Source organism: Microtus oregoni, unplaced genomic scaffold (genome assembly GCF_018167655.1).
Source record: "Microtus oregoni isolate MIOR12 unplaced genomic scaffold, Mior012 000061F_ref0000440, whole genome shotgun sequence".
Taxonomy (NCBI): domain Eukaryota; kingdom Metazoa; phylum Chordata; class Mammalia; order Rodentia; family Cricetidae; genus Microtus; species Microtus oregoni.
The window spans coordinates 3,129,330-3,149,542 of NW_024543871.1; the positions used below are offsets into that span (position 1 = coordinate 3,129,330).

Sequence of the window (20,213 nt, forward strand, 5' to 3'; positions counted from 1 at the left end):
ATAAATTTATCTCAGAGGGAAAGTCTTAAATGTTCGAACTTATTTTAGGAATAAGTAGTTCTTTTAGAGAAAATTTGTCAGAATTTTCTGTGCCATTTCTTACCAAAGCATTGTTCTCAACATAACATAAAAGTATTTAATATTTACATTTACTTCTTTTGTCTATGTTTTCCCCGTGTTTGATGTGCTAGGTTCCTACACTAAGTGGGAATAAATCCTGACTCCAAGTGACAGATGCTGCCAGAAATTATTAATTCTTCATGAGAAGATGAACTTAAGCAAATATGCACCAATTGTTCTATAGCATTAGAAATTGAAAAGTAGCAGAATAAATTAAAAAATATATAGAGATTTGGGAGCAACATATACCCTCTCAGTGATCCAAAATATGTTTTTTCTTCATCTTTCCTCATTTTCTGTAAGCTTCAGTGACAGATGTTTCATAATTTCAAACATCTTGGCATTCTATACATAACTACATGAATTATTGAGGTGTGTGTGTGTATATATGTATATACATTCTGTCTCTGTATGTATATATATATGCGTGTGTGTATGTCTGTATATGTATGTGTATGTCTGTGTTTGTGTGTGTGTGTGTGTATGTGTATTTTATTTGAAGAAGTTAATCTTTATGTTCCTTGACATTAGGTCTACAAATGTAGCATCACGAACAGAAGAAAGGGCTGTTAATTGAAATCAGAAGAAATTGGGTTTATATTTATTATCAGTCCCCATCTGTGTGAACACAACTAGATTAACAGATATGATACCTCTGTACCCCATCTTTAGATGTCCCAATTTCACAAAGTTGCATGAAAACGTAAATAACCAGCACATGACTTTAGACAAAAAATATTCAGTGCTACAAGTTACCAAAGCCATTGAATGATTGTAAAGATTGATAGATATTCAAAAGTGGAAGAAAATATAATGAAATATTTATGAGACTTCAATCCATATTGAGGTTTACATTAACTGCACACTTTAACAATGAAAGACAGGAAAGTGTTAAAGAACACGATCACTAAGCACAGGTATTAATTTTGTCTTTATTGGCTGACAAATTGGACAATTCAACTCATATCTATGAGCTTTCAGGTGTATATATAGTGTATAAAACAACAGTAATTATCGGTTCCTACCTCACATATGAGCAGTAAATTAATATAAAATGAACAAGTGTGTGATAAATGATGTCCATATTCTCTGTCATTGTATCCTTCAACAAATTAGAGAATGGTAGCCATGGAAACTATAGTCATCATCTGCTCCAGAGATTGAAAATCATCCCATCAATTACAGTGAGTGAATTATACTAAAGAGAAGTGATTAAGTTAGGATCAGTCATTTAATTAGTGACAAGATTATGGAATCTAAAAGTTTGCCTCATATTTAATATTACTTCTAGACTTTTCAATACAGTTACAGAAAACATAGATCCAAAAAGATATGTTGTGGGTTCAGCCACTAAACCAAAATTAGAGGGTTTTAAAATTATCAATATCATCATTTTATATCATCTTTGAAAACATAATTATGTTATATTTTCTATTTCCTTGTTGATAACTGGATAACTTTAAAATAATGATCTGAGGATATCACTACAGCTTTTATATGTATTTATCAATTCATTTTTTCATTTATATTTTAAAGTTCATACTGTAATTCTTTAGACATATACCTGTCTTCATTTACCTTTTGAAGATTATGATTTCAGAATTGTCTTTATTAAATTATCTGTCTTTTATGATTTGTTGAATTTTGGAGGTGGTACTTACTGTCTATCTATTAGAGACCTTTGCTTTGGTGTCATCATGGGGATTATATAAAACATCTGGATTCCCAAAGTTGGAGTTTGGAATTTATTTTTAATTTCTTCTAAGAGAAAAGTGTTGATTCAATAAGGTTATTGGCTCTAAATCTCAATTAAAATCATGGGGGAAAACAAAACTCTTCTAGAATCTGAGACCTGGAAGAACTCTAAGACAGAATTCATTAGCTCATTTTTTTTTTTTTCATTCAGTACACAATCTCTTTTCATCCACATTATAAAATATTTATTGAGTTTAGGTTAAATCATATCAATAAGCATGTTTAAATGTTTTCTAATTTAACATGCTAATCTGCTCGGTGAGAAGACAAGAGGTGTAGAAGGACAAAATACAACCTTTTAAATAATTCTTCTAGATTGAAATGAGAAAGTGGGTCAAGTTGATCATCATATTGGGTTTTTTTGGGGGGGACTCACTGCATAATAAATGACTTTTTTTTTTCATTTTTGTCCACCATTAGAGACTGATTCTTTTGCAGGAATATTTGCTATTCTCCAGTTCTAGGAAATATATCACCAGGGTAGGATTGGGGTAGTCAGGTGTTGATACACTGAGGAAAACAGAAAAGAAGATTAAAGAGATCAGTTTTAAGTATTTATGATATTTTTAAAGGAAAAGAACATTATTATGATATTTTCTTCTTAATATTTTTGTTAAGAATTACCCAAGGCAATACTGTCTAATATCTCTGTGACTGCAACTCTCTATGTTCTTCTATTTTCATATGCAATTATTTTCCATAATTTTATTTTATTATTGAAAATAAATTCCTCCCTCATACATTACACCCCAATCACATTTTCCCCTCCGTCCATTCCTCTGGATCTCCCCTGCTTCCCTCTCTTTCAGATCTATTCCGTCTCTGTTTCCCTTCAGCAAAAAGCAGACTTCCAAGAGGCAACAACCAAACATGTCAAAAGAAGGTACAACAAAGAAAGGCAGAAGCCCCTTATAACAAGACTGGACAACATAACTCAATAGGAGGAGATGAGTTTCAAGTGCAAACAAAAGAATCAGAGACACAGTGGACTGCCACTGTTAGGAATCCTACAAAATCATCAAACAGCCATAACATACATGCAGAGGACCTGGTGCATATCCATACAGGTCCCATCCTCTTCTTGCCACTTCAAATCTTTATGAACCCATGTGAACAAGAACCCTGCTTAGGTTATTCATGGGGCCATGTTCTCCTGGTGTCCTCCATCCCCTCTGACTCCTACTATCTGTCCTCTCCCTCTTCTATGAGGTTCCCTATTTCTGAGGGGAAGAACCTGATGGAGACTTCCAAGTTAGTCTCTCTCTCTCTCTCTCTCTCTCTCTCTCTCTCTCTCTGTCTCTCTCTCTCTCTGTCTCTGTCTCTCTCTCTCTCTCTCTCTCTCTCTCTCTCTTTCTCTCTCGATGTCTGGCTGTAGTGCGCCTATAAGCTGCCAAAGGAAGCCTCCCTGATTGCGATAAGAACCATAGACTGGATAACCTAGAGACCTAGAGTAGAACCAAACACTTCTTCAAGACAAATTAATTAAACATATGGAGTTTAGGATCTTAATTCTATAAGTCCATATTATAAGCACTAATTAAATCTAATCACTTTTTAAAAATACTTGGTTTTCACACACGCTTCCCAATCTTTTTCAATCCCTACCTGAGATCTACTTTCAGATCAAATCAGCTTTAGCTTTGAGAGAGAATCTATGAGAGAGAATGTGGCATCTTTTTTTCTATGACTGGTTTATTTCCCATAATATATTATTCTCCAATTTCACCTATCTTTCTACAAATAACAGAATTTTTATTCCTTTTCACTGAATATTTTCATTTACCCGGATATATACATACAACACTCACACACAAGTTTCCATTTGCATATTATTCTTTTTCCATTCATCTGATGATACGTACTGTATTAGTTACTTGTCTCATTGTTACAACAAAGTATCTGATAATATTAATTTAAGACAAAGCTTATTTTTTATATACTTCCAATGATATTATCCATCGTGTCTGAGAAGGTAGAGCAACAAGATCGGTAATGGCTGATTACACTCTGTACAATTCTAAGCAGCAGTGAATGCCTGTGCTAAGCACATTTTCAACTTTTTATTTGCTTTGGGACACCATCCCTTGAAATGGTTCCACCCATATTGAGAATATGTCTCCCCACCTCAAATAACTTTTCACTGGATTCGCTAGGATTTGTTTTCATGATGATTCCCAATTCCACTTAATTGACAATCAGAATTAAACATCACACCTTGTCAACTTGACACCCAAAGACATAACTTCTAAGTCATAACATTCCACCCCATTTTCATGGACATAGCAATACAAAATATAGTCACTACAACTTCAAAAGTCTTCATGTGTTGAAGGAGCTGCGGGTTGCATTCCTGCCACCCTGCTTCCAGCTGCCTGGCTAGCTTATGCTCCGAAATAACAACACACAAACTGTATTCATTTAAACATTGCCTGGCCCATTTCTATTAATGTGTGTAGCACCGAGGTGCGCTTACTGGGAAGATTCTAGCCTATGTCCATCCTGGGTCCGAGCGTCATCGCGTATGCCCAAGAGAGCAGAGCTGAGGCATCTGAGCTCACTTCCTCTTCCTCCCAGCATTCCGTTCTGTTTACTCCACCCACCTAAAGGCTGGCCTATCAAATGGGCCAAGGTAGTTTTTTTTATTAGCCAATGACCTTCCTCGATCATTCATGGTCATTAAAATTCCCAATAAAGGTTAGAAGGCTGGTACACAAATTTTATCTGAGTCTCAAGGTAATTTATTAACAATGTGTACTGATAAAAATTTCTATATATTTCTAATATATAAGTATACAGAATAAACATTCCTATTCCAAAAGGGAAGAATACAGGCCATAGCAAGGAATAATCAAATCAACTTATGACTGAAACATAACAGAGCTCTATTAGTTTCTTTCCTCAAGGTAATGGTCACTTAAGGAAAACAAGGTTTATTTTTGCTCAAAGTTTAAGTTTCAATACCATGGCAACAGAAGTAGGAGGTGGTTAGACACATGGAATCCATTGCCAGGAAGGAGAGAGTGATGAATGCCTTTGTTCATCTAACTTTATCTTTTTTTATTTAGATTTTTAAAATTTATGCATCGATGTGTTTGCCAATGCATTTATGTGTCAATGTGTATGCCCATGTGTGTTCAGGTGTCCAGGGACTTCAGAAGAGGGCATCAAATCTACTCCATGGGGAATGACATATGCTTACGGGTCTTCTGACATGGGTGCAGGGGAACAAACTCGGGTCCTCTTCAATAGCAAGAAGTGTTATTAGCCCCTAAGTCATTTCTCCATCTCACAAACTTTCTATACTGTTTAGGATCCCAACTCATAAAATAGTGTTGTTGATCGTTAGGTATGGTTTTTCCACCTCAACTAATCTAATTTAATTCCTCACAGACATGCTTAAAGGCTTGATTTTGGCATTATAAATCCCATAAAGATGGCAAGATTACTTTTATAAGAGAAAATATCAAATTACAGGTCCATACCCATGATTTGATGCTCCTGATATCCTCACCTGGGATCAAGAGGCTTGGGTAGGCACATTCATCTAGCTCTGCTGCCAGCAAAACACATGCCTAAAAATATATATAGAGTTTATATTGGGCTAGACCCATATTTACAGCTTCCCTCAACAGATACTCCAGAATCTTGGCATGACCAACATTTTGAGATCTTCATGGAATCTTAAGTTTTGTTGTCACAGCTTGAGAGAGTGGCCTCTCATGGCCAGTTTACAATGATTCTGTCTTTGCCTATCATTATCTAGCCACTATAGTTCTCTGAAGCCATGAAGCAACACCCCACATTTCTCTGAAACCTGTATCATTCATGCCTGTAAAATCAATCCCCTGTGGAAGATGCTGCTGAGTTCTGCTCTCAACCCTGAATGGAACCCCCCTCCTTGGGACTACAGATGCATCAGCCACTGTGGGCCTTCCCTGTTTATCCAAGGGAAACACTATTATTCTCCAGTAATTTGAAGACCCTAGGTAATTTTTTTGCCTGTAATAATTTCTTGAATTTCTCCTATTTCACTCTAGTATTTTCAGGATGTCATATCAAAAATTAATGTCTTTGGTGCACCTTCATTTAACATTTTCATGAAGTAAAGGGAATTGATCAAGTTTGCCTTGATGTGTATACATAGTTTTCTAAGCATCATTTGCTGTTTGTATCTTTACTGAAAACTAGTTGGATAGTATATATAATTTTTAATCTCTATTCTACTCCATTGCTATATGTTTCTTTTTACACACATGGCATAATGTTTTGCTACTATGGGTTTGTAATTATCTTAAAAATCAGTTAATGTGATGCCTCCAGTTTCTTTCTTTTAATTTGAGATTGCTTTAGCTATTCTGGCTTTATGTTCTTCAGTGTGAATTTAGGCCTTCTCTAACTGTGTGAAGAACAATGATGATTGATATGCATTGTTTTTCTGTATACCAATAATTTGATAAAAATATATTAGGAGCTGGACAATGGAGGTGCACACCTTTCATCCTAGAACTTAGGAGGCAAAGGGAGGTGTATCTCTGACTTTGACCACAGACTGGTCTACAGAGAGCTAGTTCCAGGGCAGCCAGAATTACACAAAGAAATCCTGTCTCAAATATATATGTGTGTGTGTGTATAATGTATATGCATATATTAGGAAAATAATCCCATTCACAATAACTATAAAATGATATTTCAGAATAAGTTTCCCAACAATCCTCCACATTGACATCATCTGCAAACTCACATGTCTAGTTCCAGAGCCAACCCTCAGTCTGGGAAATTGAGCCATCTTTCCAGTATAAGTGTTTTCATCATCTTCCCTATGCTTTGCCAATCCACCTGCATTTGCAAATCTGAAATACTTGTTCAAAACCAGTGGCCAGAGTGTCTTCATTTTGGAAACATACTGGTTTAGCCAAACATGTTTTCCTTGTCCAATTAAACATATCATCCACCAGCTTTACCAGTCCAGGTCACGCATGTCCTATACCAGACCAATTTAAGGAAGACCAAATTATCACAACCAAAGAAACACATACTCACATGCTCAGGTCATTAAAAGCAATGTCAGTATATACCATATTTTTCATCAAACTCACTGGCACTATAGAGGTATTCTCTAATGAAAACTAACTAGATGAACACTAAGACAAAATATTTAAGGAGCACTGCACTGAAATCTCAAGGTCCAAATCAGGAGCAGATGGAGAGAGAGCACAAGCAAGGAACTCAGGACCGCGAGGGATACTCCCACACACTGAGACAATGGGGATGTTCTACTGGGAACTCACCAAGGCCAGCTGGCCCGGGTCTGAAAAAGCATGGGATAAAACCGGACTCGCTGAATATAGCAGACAATGAGGACTACTGAGAACTCAAGAACAATGGCAATGGGTTTTTTATCCTACTGCACGTACTGGCTTTGTGGGAGCCTAGGCAGTTTGGCTGCTCGCCATACTAGACCTGGATGGAGGTGGGTGGTCTTTGGACTTTCCACAGGGCAGGGAACCCTGATTGCTCTTTGGGCTGACGAGGGAGGGGGACTTGATCAGGGGAGGGGGAGGGAAATGGGAGGTGTTGTCGGGGAGGAGGCAGAAATCTTTAATAAATAAATAAATAAATGAATAAAAAATAAATAAATAAAAATGCTGACAGAAAAAAGAATAAAGAATCTTTATCAAACAATTTAAGAAATTAAAGAACACATGAGAAAAACACTTCATTGAACTTCATGAATATAAAAAGAAATGCTTGAGTGATGACCAAGAAAATATAAATGTACATCTGGCCCGTTGGTGGTGGTACACACCTTTAACCCCAGCACTCGGGAAGCAGAGGCAGGTGGATCTCTGTGAATTCGAGGCCAGTCTGCTCTATAAGAGCAACCTGGAAACAACCTAAATGACCCTCGACCAAGGAATGGATAAGGAAAATGTGGTACATTTACACAATTACATTTGCACAGCAGAAAAAAATAACAAGAAAATGGATAGAACTAGAAAACATATTTTGAGTGTGGTAACCCAGACACAGAAAGACAATTATCACATGTACTCACTCATAGGTGGTTTTTAAAACAAAGGAAACCAACCTACAAACCACAATCCCAGAGAATTTAGAAAACAATGAGGACACCAAGGGAGTCTTAAATAGATCTAATCTACATGGGAAGTAGAAAAAGAGATCTTATTAAATTGGGAGGGAGCATGGAGACCTTGTGGGAGGGTTGAAGGAGGGAAGGGAGAGGCAGGGAGGGGAGCAGGGAAAATGTAGAGCTCAATAGAAATAAAAAAAGAGCTCATTTCAGGACAGACACCAAAGCTACAGAAAAACCCTGTCTCAAAACAAACAAACAAACAAATAATGTACATCTGAATGAAATGACAATGGGAATTCAGTTTGGTAACTTAATTTAATAAAGAGATAGAAGCATGGAAATGCTGTCTGAAATGAATAGGGAATAAAAAAAAAAAACTCAAGATACCAACTAGAAAATCCAGGGGAAAACCTAATGAATCAAATGAATCAAGAAGAAGGTAGAATATCAGAATTTGAAGTTAATGTATACTATATATTATATATTGTATAGAATCTAGACAAAATATGTAAAGAAAATGACTAAATAATTGAATAAAAATATATAGGAAATGTAAGACACTGTCAAAAAACACAAGTCTCCAGATTATAGGCCTGGAAAAGGAAGAAGAATAATAGGTCAATGACATATAACAGATCTTCAACAAGATCATAGTAGGAAACATCCCCAAACTAAGGAAAATCATATCCATGCATATACAAGGAGCACAAAAAATATTCCCACTAATATAATAATCAAAACACTGAATATTCAGAAAGAAGAAAATTTGTTGAACACTGCATAAGAATAAAGCACCTCACATGCAGAAGATGAGTTGTGAGAACTACACTTATTTGTGGATATAAGGATAAGTATTATGCTGGCTTTGAAAGTGTCAGTGGTGTGTTCTCTAAGATTCATGACCTCACTAGGAACATATTTGGTTAGGTATAAAATATAGAGTATAACTTCTCTCTTTTTAGATGGGTCTTCTGTGTAATTAGGCAGTTGGTTAGTTATCATCAAAATCTAGGTGCCACTTTTATAACGTTAGAGATATTTGCCTTGTCAATAGAATATTTTCTTTAACTTTAATTAACCTAAATTTAAGTCTGTTTATATACTTGGCTGTGACCATGTTAGACTGAATATTTCTAGAGTCTAATAACTATAGCATTCATTTAGGCCAAGTTACCTTCCTTGGTTTTGCTCAAAAATAATGCTTCCCCAAGTACAGCCTGTGGTTTACCTCAATAACGGAAGTAAGATACTTCTTTCATAGTAGTTCACCTATCCTCATGTCAAAGATTTGAATTTTATTTCATTTTGCTGGTAGCTATGTTTAGTTGTAAGTAAATACAAGAGTTAGATGAAACATATAATGTCTTTTCTTTCAATGCCTTCCCTTTATCTAGCCCATCTCATAGAACCATTGCAAACATCTACAAATTTATTAAATGAAACTTATTTAAAATAATATGTGGAAAGATAAAACATAAATTATCCATACTATGTACATTGGAAAACTGATATAAAAGAAATAAAGTAATCAAAACACACTGATCTGGTTTCTTTGGGGGTGAAGAGGGTTGAAACAATATTTCCCTCATAGAATCAATACATTATGCACATTATGGAGTTTGTGTCAGCCAGATTCCCTCCCCATTTCCACCACTACCATTTTGATAACCAACTTTAAACTTTGCAAAGCTTCCAGATGCACTACTCAGTCATTTTCCTTACTCCATAAACTTTGCTAAGTGGTCTGGAACAAACAATTTCAATCCATATGGAATACTTTAGAAGAGAGGGAATGTTTAGTTGGTCTTTTATCTCATAGTGCTTTGTTTTAGCATCAACATAAGGACTACTGACTATCTTAATGGATTTCCTCAAATATATGTATCAGATAATTGTGTTCTGCTGCTTGAAAAGTTATCTTGACCATATAACAAGACTGCAGATATCCTGTCTCTTATATATTTTAACATGCATTCACTAAAATTAATTTTTGTAACTTTTATCACAGTTTAAGTGTATGTAACAGTTCTATATAGATAGTGTGATTTATTACTACACAGTGATGGCAAAATTTCAGAACCATTGTACTAGGCTCAAAATCAGACAGAGTTTCATACACAGAAATTATAAACTTCATAAATTAAACATATATCATCACAAACTCATTATATAGGACATAGCACTGAAATTTTATTTAAAAGCACACAAGTATACCTGTATTAAAATTAGACATCTAAAGGTTCAATTACATGTTAGTAAAAACTTATATCATGCCTTTCTTACCTTTGTTAATGATAAAAATCATAGTATTCACATGAATCATATAAATTTGTCAAATTGTCCTCCTTATCTCATCAGTAAGATATCAAATTGTATGGTAATGTCTCCTAAAAAAGAGATTTCACAGTCCATCATCACCAAAAGCACTGGGGAAATAATTCATGGTGTATAAATTCTTGAATAAAACTCATGCTCAGTAAAGTGTGGAGTCTACCACGAAAGCAAAAATATGATTTTTGCAACAGTTGTCTGGGGTTAGGATAGATGAAGTGTTGCAAGGTGAGGGGGGCCCTTTGTTTGTCCCAGCTGCCCAGCTAGCTTATACCTGAAATAACCACATAGAAACTATATTCATTAAAACACTGCTTGGCCCATTAGCTCTAGTTTCTTAGTGGCTAATTCTTATAATTTAATTAAATCCATTTCTATTAATCTGTGTATCACTACGTCACAGTGGCTGTCACGTCGTCTGTCTCATGCAGGAGATCCATGATGTCTCTCACTCTGCCCTTCTTCCCAGCATTCAGTTCTGTCTTCTCCACATACCTAAGTTCTGCCCTATTAGGCCCAAAGCAGTTTATTCATTAATCAATGAAGGCAACACATGAACAGAAGAACCTCCTACATCAATGAAGGTAACAGCACAGAAATAAAACATAATTCCTATGGTATTTAAAGTTGTAGTAATTTGACCTAAATGGACATATTTTGACATATTTTATGTTCAAATTTAGTAAGTATAGTAGTTATCAAATAAGCAAAAGTGAATCAAAGAAACTGTGGGAAAACAAGCACCATTTTAATAAATAACCATATTTTTATTTATATATATTTCTACATAAAAAGTATGATTTGTCACACAAATGGTCATTAAAATATCTAGTGTTTGATACTAACAGTAGATTATTTTTATAGTCAGCATTGCATTACTAACTTCACAAATCCAAAACACATTATATAAAAATAACCACTTCTGGCACTGCAAATCTAGTCCCAGAGGTATGATGCTTATGGATGTATAGATGAGAGAGATTCATATATTATACTTAATATTTACCACAATGCAAAAATATTAGTAACCTAAATATTTGATAATAAATTTCATAATATATTTTTCAAGAGCTACTATTACAATAGAGCCAGAAAACAGGGAAAGAGTAATGATGAAAGTATGTGTGTATGTTTGATTGTATTTAAATTAACAACTGTTTAAATCTTGATAAGATATTCAATGAATTTTTAAATAACCCTCTATGGGATGTGTACAAATAGTCTGATTTCTGTTCCTACTGAACCAAATAAGCCCAATAATTACAATATCCTATGTGGTTTTGAAGCAATGCATGTAAAATTAATTTACCTCTCATCATTTCAAGTGATCATGAAAAGTGATAATTTTGAAAGAGGGTTGGTTATGCCTACATATATCTGTGATGAATAAAATTATAGTTACTTTCTTAACATTTACTAACTGTGCCTTATAATTCAAATGTTTGATGTTTACTGATATGGGAAAGTTATCACTTTTATTTCTGTACAGAAGAGTAAGCATAGCTTGGACTAAAGAGAATGACTATGCCTATAATGGAAAATGTCCTTGTTTCTGTGTATCTCACCACACCACAATTAATTATCTTACAGCAAGGCAATAGCCAAGGTGAGTGATTTCAAAGAATTATACTTTATTTTACCTATCAGTGAGCATTTGGGTAGGAAGAAAAAAAAAAACATTATTTTTAGCAAAAAAAACCTGAGCCATCTGTGGCGATGAGACAACTATGAACAAGTTTTTATAAATTGCCTACCATACATAAATTGTGTAGAAAGACTTGCTACCACTGCTAATTATCAGGACTAATAAATCTGCAAGACTTTCTGAAATCTCAACAAAAACTTAGTAAGCTCAATAATAATCAATTAGAATACAGAGGCTATTATCAAAGGAGTTACATGTTAAGTACTAAGCTCATGGATTTTAGGGTAGTGGTGAATATAGGAGAAAGGAAAGCAGATGCAAAGTTCTAGCCATAACAAAGAATCTATGTGCAAATGATCCCTGCTGTGAAATGAAAAATCAGTTGTCTCCAATGGAATGACAACTGGTAATATAAATCATGCTCGAGATCACACCTAGTGACTGGAATAATTGGCCAAGACAAAACTAACTCTGTGTATTTTGAGTGCCTCGTATTTTGTTTTGTTTTGGTTATTTAGTCATAGTTGGATTTTTTGTTGAGGTTTGATTGTTCTGATTTTCTTGTTGTTTGGATTTTGTTTTGAGAGAGAGAGAGAGAGAGAGAGAGAGAGAGAGAGAATAATATGATTTTGGGTAATAGGGAGAAATGCAATCCAGGGATTGAATGTAGCCTCTTATTCAGTGACCTAGAATTAACTGCAGATGTCAATATTTTCCCTGTATCCTGTTCCATTATAAAAGGTCATCTATGCTAGAGACATTGGTCTTCAGTGATGCATCAAAAGACTAAATGAAACAATATTTCATATGAATTGAATGCTATAATAATATCTATTTAAATTTAAGCAAGATTTTAACCTGTTTTGAAACCCAAGTTATCACAGGTTCTCTCAGACTGTGAGGAGATATGTTATAATCATACTCTCAATTTAAAAGTTTTCAACTTTGCAGATTGTGGTATAAATGAAGTATTTTTAAATGTAATTAATAAATACCAGTGTCTCAAGATTTTTTCTATGTAAATGAGTGGATCTTCAAAATATGTAGGGCATTATTCAGTAGTTTAAAGCTAGAGATACTCTACAAAAAGCATAAACACTGAGCTAGAAATATTCCTAATTTCTGACTCATGACACCTGACAGAAGACTTTCAGAAGAAGAAACTTTGAGTACTATTTCAGAAGATAAGTCAACATAAAGGTATCTTGACTTTAAAATTTAGACCTAAAGATATGTTGCTTTGGTTTTTCCATATAAAGTTGATTATTGTCCTCTCCAGATCTGTGAAGAATTTTGATGGGATCTTGATGGGGATTGCATTGAATCTATAAATAGCCTTTGGTAGAATTGCCATTTTTACTATGTTGATCCTTCCAATCCAAGAGCAAGGGAGGTCCATCCATTTTTTGGTATCCTCTTCAATTTCTTTCTTCAATGCCTTAATGTTCTTGTCAAATAGATCTTTCACTTCCTTGGTTAGATGTACCCCAAGATATTTTATGCTGTTTTTGGCTATTGTGAATGGTGAAGCTTCTCTGATTTCCCTCTCTGCTTCCATATCCTTTGTGTATAAGAGGGCGACTGATTTTTTGGAGTTGATCTTGTATCCTGCCACATTACTAAAGCTGTTTATCAGCTGTAGGAGTTCTTTGGTGGAGTTTTTGGGGTCGCTTATGTACACTATCAGATCATCTGCAAATCACGAAAGTTTCACTTCTTCCTTTCCAATTCGAATCCCCTTGATTCCATTATGTTTTCTTATTGCTATTGCTAGAACTTCAAGCACTATATTGAAGAGGTATGGGGAGAGTGGACAGCCTTGTCGTGTTCCTGAGTTAAGTGGGATGGCTTTGAGTTTTTCTCCGTTTAATTTGATGTTAGCTGTCGGCTTGCTGTATATAGCTTTTATTATATTTAGGTATGACCCTTGTATCCCTAATCTCTCCAAGACTTTTAACATAAATGGATGTTGAATTTTGTCAAATGCTTTTTCAGCATCTAATGAAATGACCATATGGTTTTTTTCTTTCAGTTTATTTATATGCTGGATTACATTGATAGATTTTCGTATGTTGAACCAGCCCTGCATCTCAGGAATGAAGCCTACTTGATTATAATGGATAATTTTTCGGATGTGTTCTTGGATTCGATTTGCCAGTATTTTGTTGAGGATTTTTGCGTCGATATTCATGAGTGAGATTGGCCTGTAGTTCTCTTTCCTGGTTGAGTCTTTGAGTGGTTTTGGTATCAGAGTAATTGTGGCTTCAAAAAAGGAGTTTGGTAATGACCCTTCTGTTTCTATCTTGTGGAATACATTAAGGAGTACAGGTATTAGATCTTCTTGGAAGATCTGGTAGAATTCCGCATTGAAACCATCTGGTTCTGGGCTTTTTTTGGTAGGGAGGTTTTTGATAACCTCTTCTAATTCTTCGCGACTAACAGGTCTATTTAGATTGTTCACCAGGTCCTGATTTAACTTTGGTATATGATATTTATCTAAAAAAGTATCCATTTCCTTTACATTTTCCAATTTTGTGGCATATAGGCTTTTGTAGTAAGATCTAATGATTCTCTGAATTTCCTCTGTGTCTGTGGTTATGTCCCCCTTTTCATTTCTGATCTTATTAATTTGCAAATTCTCTCTCTGCCGTTTGATTAGCTTGGATAGTGGTTTGTCAATCTTGTTGATTTTCTCCAGGAACCAGCTTTTTGTTTCATTGATTTTTTGTATTGTTTTCTGTGTTTCAATTTTGTTGATTTCAGCCCTCATTTTGATTATTTCCAGTCTTCTACTCCTCCTAGGTGAGTCTGCTTCTTTTTTTTCTAGAGCTTTCAGGTGGGCTGCTAAGTCTCCAATGTGAGCTTTCTCTGTTTTCTTTAAGTGGGCACTTAGTGCTATGAACTTTCCTCTTAGGACTGCTTTCATAGTGTCCCATATGTTGCTTTGGAAAAGAGGTTCTTCTTTTGTTTCCACAGAGAATGAGAACCTGTGGAATCTTCCAGACTAATGTGGTTTTATGGAACAAGACCACCTGAAAAGTCACTGTGAAAATCCCCAAAAAGAAAATACTTTGCTAAAAAAAAAAAAAAGCAGGAAGCAGTTTGGAGAGAACTACAACCTACAACCAAATTCCCTAAATGATTATATATAAATGTTTGTTTACATTTAAAGGTGGATATGCTATAGTGATTTGCATTGGCATCGATCTTGATTTAATGATATAAATTTAAGGTCAATTTGTTATTGTATATTTCTGCTCTTGATCAAGGTATTATGGTTTATGCAGCTCATTTAAAAATGTACTCCCTCCTTCTGCTCTTCATCTGGGCCTTGGGAGCTCAGTCCAGTGCTCCAATGTGGGTTTCTGTCTGTATCTCGATCCATCACCAGATGAAGGTTCTATGGTGATATGCAAGATTTTCATCAATGTGGCTATGGGAGAAGGCCAGTTCAGGCACCCTCTCCTCTGCTGCCCAAGGACATAGCTGGGGAAATCCCCTTGGACACCTGGGAACCCCTCTAGAGCCAAGTCTCTTGCCAATGCTAAAATGGCTCCCTTAGTTAATATATCTTATTCCCTGCTCCCATATTCACCCTTACTCCATCTCAACCATCCCATTCCCCCAAGCTCTCCCCAATCCTCCCCTTCTCCCTTCTCTCTCCCCATCTCCCCAATCCATGCTCCCAACTTTTGCCTGGCAATCTTGTCTACTTCCAATATCCAGTAGGATAAATACATGGTTTTCTTTGGGTTCACCTTCTTATTTAGTTTCTCTAGGATCATGAATCATAGGCTCAATGTCCTTTGCTTATGGCTAGAATTCACTTATGAGTGAGTACATACCATATTCCTCTTTTTGGGTCTGTGTCATCTCACTCAATAAAGTGTTTTCTATTTCCATCCATTTGCATGAAAAATTCAAGATGTCATTGTTTTTTACCATGGAATAGAACTCTAAAATGTATATGTGCCACACCTTCTTTATCCATTCTTCTATTGAGGGGCACCTAGGTTTTTTTTAAGGTTCTGGCTATTACAAATAGTGCTGCTATGAACATAGTTGAACAAATGCTTTTGTAGTATGATTGGGCATGTCTTGGGTATATTCCCAAGAGTAGAACTGCGGGATCCTGAGGTAGATTGACTCCCAGTTTCCTGAGAAACCATGACACTGATTTCCAAAGTGGTTGCACAAGTTTGCATTCTCACCAATAATGGATGAGTGTTTACCTTACTCCACAACCTCTCCAGCATAGGCTATTACTGGTGTTTTTGATTTTAGCCATTCTGACAGGTGTAAGATGATATCTCAGAGTTGTTTTGATTTGCATTTCCCTGATCCCTAGCTAATGAGGTTGACCATGACCTTCAGTGACTTTTTGGCCATTTGAACTTCTTCTGTTGAGAATTCTCTGTTCAGTTAAGTACCCCACTTTTTAATTGGGTTAATTAGAGTTTTAATGTCTAGTTTCTTGAGTTCTTTATATATTTTGAATATCAGACCTTTGTCTGATGTGGGGTTGGTGAAGATCTTCTCCGCCATTCCATAGGTTGCCTTTTTTTCTTAATGACTGTGTCCTTTGCATTACAGAAGCTTCTCAGTTTCAGGAGGTTGCATTTATTCATTGTTACTCTTACTGTCTGTGCTACTGAGGTCATACGTAGGAAGTGGTCTCTTGTGCCCATGTGTTGCAGAATGAGAAAGGAAGTCAGGACCGTGAGGTGTGCGTCCACCCACGGAGATGGTGGGACTGATATAATGGGAGCTCACCAAGGCCAGCTGGACTGGGACTGAATGAGCATGTGATCAATCCAGACTCTCTGAATGTGGCTAACAATAAGGGCTGACTGAGAAGCCAATGATAATGACACTGGATTTTGATTCCACTGCATGTACTGGCTTTTTGGGAGCCTAGTCTCTTTGGATGCACCCCTTCATAGACCTGAATGGAGGGGGGGGGCTTGGACTTTCCAAAGGACAGGGAACCCTGAGTTCTCTTAGGACTGGAGAAGGAGGGGGAGTGGGGGGAGTGGGAGAGAAATGGGAAGATGGGAGGAAGTGGAAATCTTTAATAAATAAATTTTAAAAAACGATTTAAAAAATGTAATGTAGGAGGCAGAAATCCTTAAATAAATAAATTAATTAAAAAATAAAATAAAAAAGAAACAAAAAAAAGAAATATAAGGCGATAGATAATCATCTATAATTGTCAAGCTTGAGGTCATGCTAGTTAGGTTTTCTAGATATATAGAGATATATTTCAGTTAGATAGGTATTCTTCAAATCTTTCAGAGACCTTAAGAATATGGTATTTAAGACTACAGGATAAGGCATTAAAATGTTTAAGAACTTAGGACTTTCATGACAATGAGACACATCTGCTTCTGGCAGCACCAGTCTACTTCGAGAGGATGATAGGCATTGAAGAGGCTCCTTGGGGAGTTTGCTAGCCATTTTGGGCAAGAAATTACTCTTGCTTGGACTGCTTGATATTATGCTATGTAAATTGGACATGCAGAACCCAGAGAAAAATGACTGCTGAAGTTGCCTAAAAAAAGTGAGACTGTCCCTTGGGGTTCCTGCTTCATGAAGGAGACTGCCAGTCATTCCACAGGACACAGAAGAAAGTGAGTGATAAACTGCTAATATAGGTGGAACTGTCTTTGAAATTTTCTACTTCATGGAAAAGTCTGCCAGATACCATTGTCCAGTAGGCTGAAGATGGTTGCTCCAAAGTTACAGAAGAACTTTGTGTGACTGTCCAGGTAGCAATATGTCTCTGTTAAGTCTAAAGTTTTAGAAGTTGCGTACAATGCACTTCTGGTTAACTTAGGTAATATTATATCCTTTTGGAGTCTTTGATGGTGTTGAAGAATAGATAGTTATAGTTTTCCTTAGTTATGATAAAAGATAAAGTAGATACAAATATTGTCATTGTAATTCTTGCTTGATACCTGTTTTGTTATATGTAATTTTACTATGTTAATGTTAAACCCTTCCTTTTTATTTATACAGAAAAGGGGAGGTGATGTTGTATTCCCCTCTGTATGCTGTGCCTATCTTGGTTAATAAAAAAACTGTCTTGGGGCTGTGCATTGCAGAATAGAGGTATGTGGAGAAATATAAAATGAATGCTGAGAGAAAGAAGATGAATTCAGGGAGAGGCCACATAGCCGCCAGAGGGGATAGATGCTAGTTTCCAGCTGGATCCTTGCTGGTTGGCCAAAAGCCGCATGGTAAAATATAAAATGATAGAAATGGGTTAATTCAATATGTAAGAGCTTTCTAGGAATATGCTATAGTGATTGGCCAAGCAGTAATATAAATAATATAGTTTCTGTGTGATTATTTTGGGAGTCTGGGTGGCCAGGAAATGAACAAGCAGCCTTCTTACAACAGATTTATGTTAGAAAATGATTAATGAATCCATCAAACAATCAAGTCATTTTTCCTTTGTACCTTGATTTAGCCATATATCACAGAACTCCTGTGGTCATTGTCATACCTCAGCTCAAAACACTTTCTAATATTCTTTTACACTAGTACAATTTCAAAATTTAAGACTCATTTAAAAATGCCATTTTCTCTGTGAATCCCTTTGGGTAGACTTAATCATACTGTCTTCTTTGTACTTTTAAAATTTCTTCATGTAGACTGAATTCTTTAAAGGTTGAAATAATTTCTTCCTTTCCTTATTCCTCAATATTTACCATAGTGTTTGGCTCATTAGTATTTATAACTGAAGTACAATAATACAGTCTCTAAGTCATAAATTGTTGTAAAAAACTTTACATTAATTCATTGAATTTCATAAATAACTGTATTATACAGTAACTCAATATAAATAAGGAAAATAAAGCTTAGACAAGTTAGACTTTACTCAGGGTCACACAGCTAATAAATTTCAGTCAAGATTCAAAATCAGGTAGTATAGTTGCAGGATTAATATTCAAATAACATATATATTTTGTAAGAAAAAGAATATAATAATAATATGGAAATATAAAATTATCTTAGAACTTTTCCTTGCATATAGATGGAAAAAACAAGGTGTATAAAGGCACAAAAGTGAAGACTAGCTTGCTTGTTCATGGGTAAAAGGAAATTAGCCATTAGTATTGCCCAAGTTCTAATTGGTCTTATTAATAAAAACACAGAGCCAGATACTGGGGCAAGTGCTGAAAGATCAGAGGAAAAAAGAACAAATCACAGCTACTTCTTACCTCTATGAAATATTCAGACTGTAAAAAAAGGCTGAGCACCTGTCTCCTCCCATCTTATAATCTTCTCTCTGCCCAGCCATATCAAATCCTGTCTGTCTGTACAGTCTTCTAGACCTCTGTAGTTAACTAGTGGCTACCTCTGCCTTCTGATCTTCAGGCCAGCTTTATTTGTTAGAGTACAAACAAGATATTACCACAAGTTGGATTGCATAGTTTTCTGTGTTTTACTGTTCTATGTTGTTCTCTTCAAAACATATCTTTAAGAAAAAAATCATAAAGGGATGTTGGATTTTGTCAAATGCTTTTTCAGCATCTAATGAAATGATCATATGTTTTTTTTTCTTTCAGTTTATTTATATGATGGATTACATTGCAAGATTTTCGTATGTTGAACCAGCCCTGCATCTCTGGGATGAAGCCTACTTGATCATAATGGGTAATTTTCCTAATCTGTTCTTGGATACGATTTGCCAGTATTTTGTTGAGGATTTTTGAGTCGATATTCATGAGAGAGATTGGCCTGTAATTCTCTTTCTTGGTTGAGTCTTTGTGTGGTTTTGGTATCAGAGTGACTATAGCTTCATAAAAGGAATTTGGCAATGACTCTTCTGTTTCTATATTGTGAAATACATTAAGGAGTATAGGTATTAGGTCTTCGTGGAAGTACTGGTAGAATTCCGCATTGAAACCATCTGGTCCTGGGCTTTTTTTGGTAGGCTTTTTTCTAATTTTCGTGACTAACAGATCTATTTAGATTATTCACCTGGTCCTGGTTTAACTTTGGTATATGGTATTTATCTAAAAAAGTGTCCATTTCTTTTACATTTTCCAGTATTGTGGTATACAGGCTTTTGTAGTAAGATCTAATGATTCTCTGAATTTCCTCTGTGTCTGTGGTTATGTCCACCTTTTCATTTCTGATCTTATTAATTTGAATATTCTCTCTCTGCCGTTTGATTAGTTTGGATAGGGGTTTATCAATCTTGTTGATTTTCTCCAGGAACCAACTTTTTGTTTCATTGATTCTTTGGATTCTTTTCTG

At 35.5% G+C, this 20,213-nt stretch overlaps 1 pseudogene; it reads right to left on the reverse strand.

Moving 5' to 3' along the window:
* LOC121439435 overlaps window positions 1-20,213 on the reverse strand; it is a 119,832-nt pseudogene that overhangs the window by 19,078 nt on the left and 80,541 nt on the right.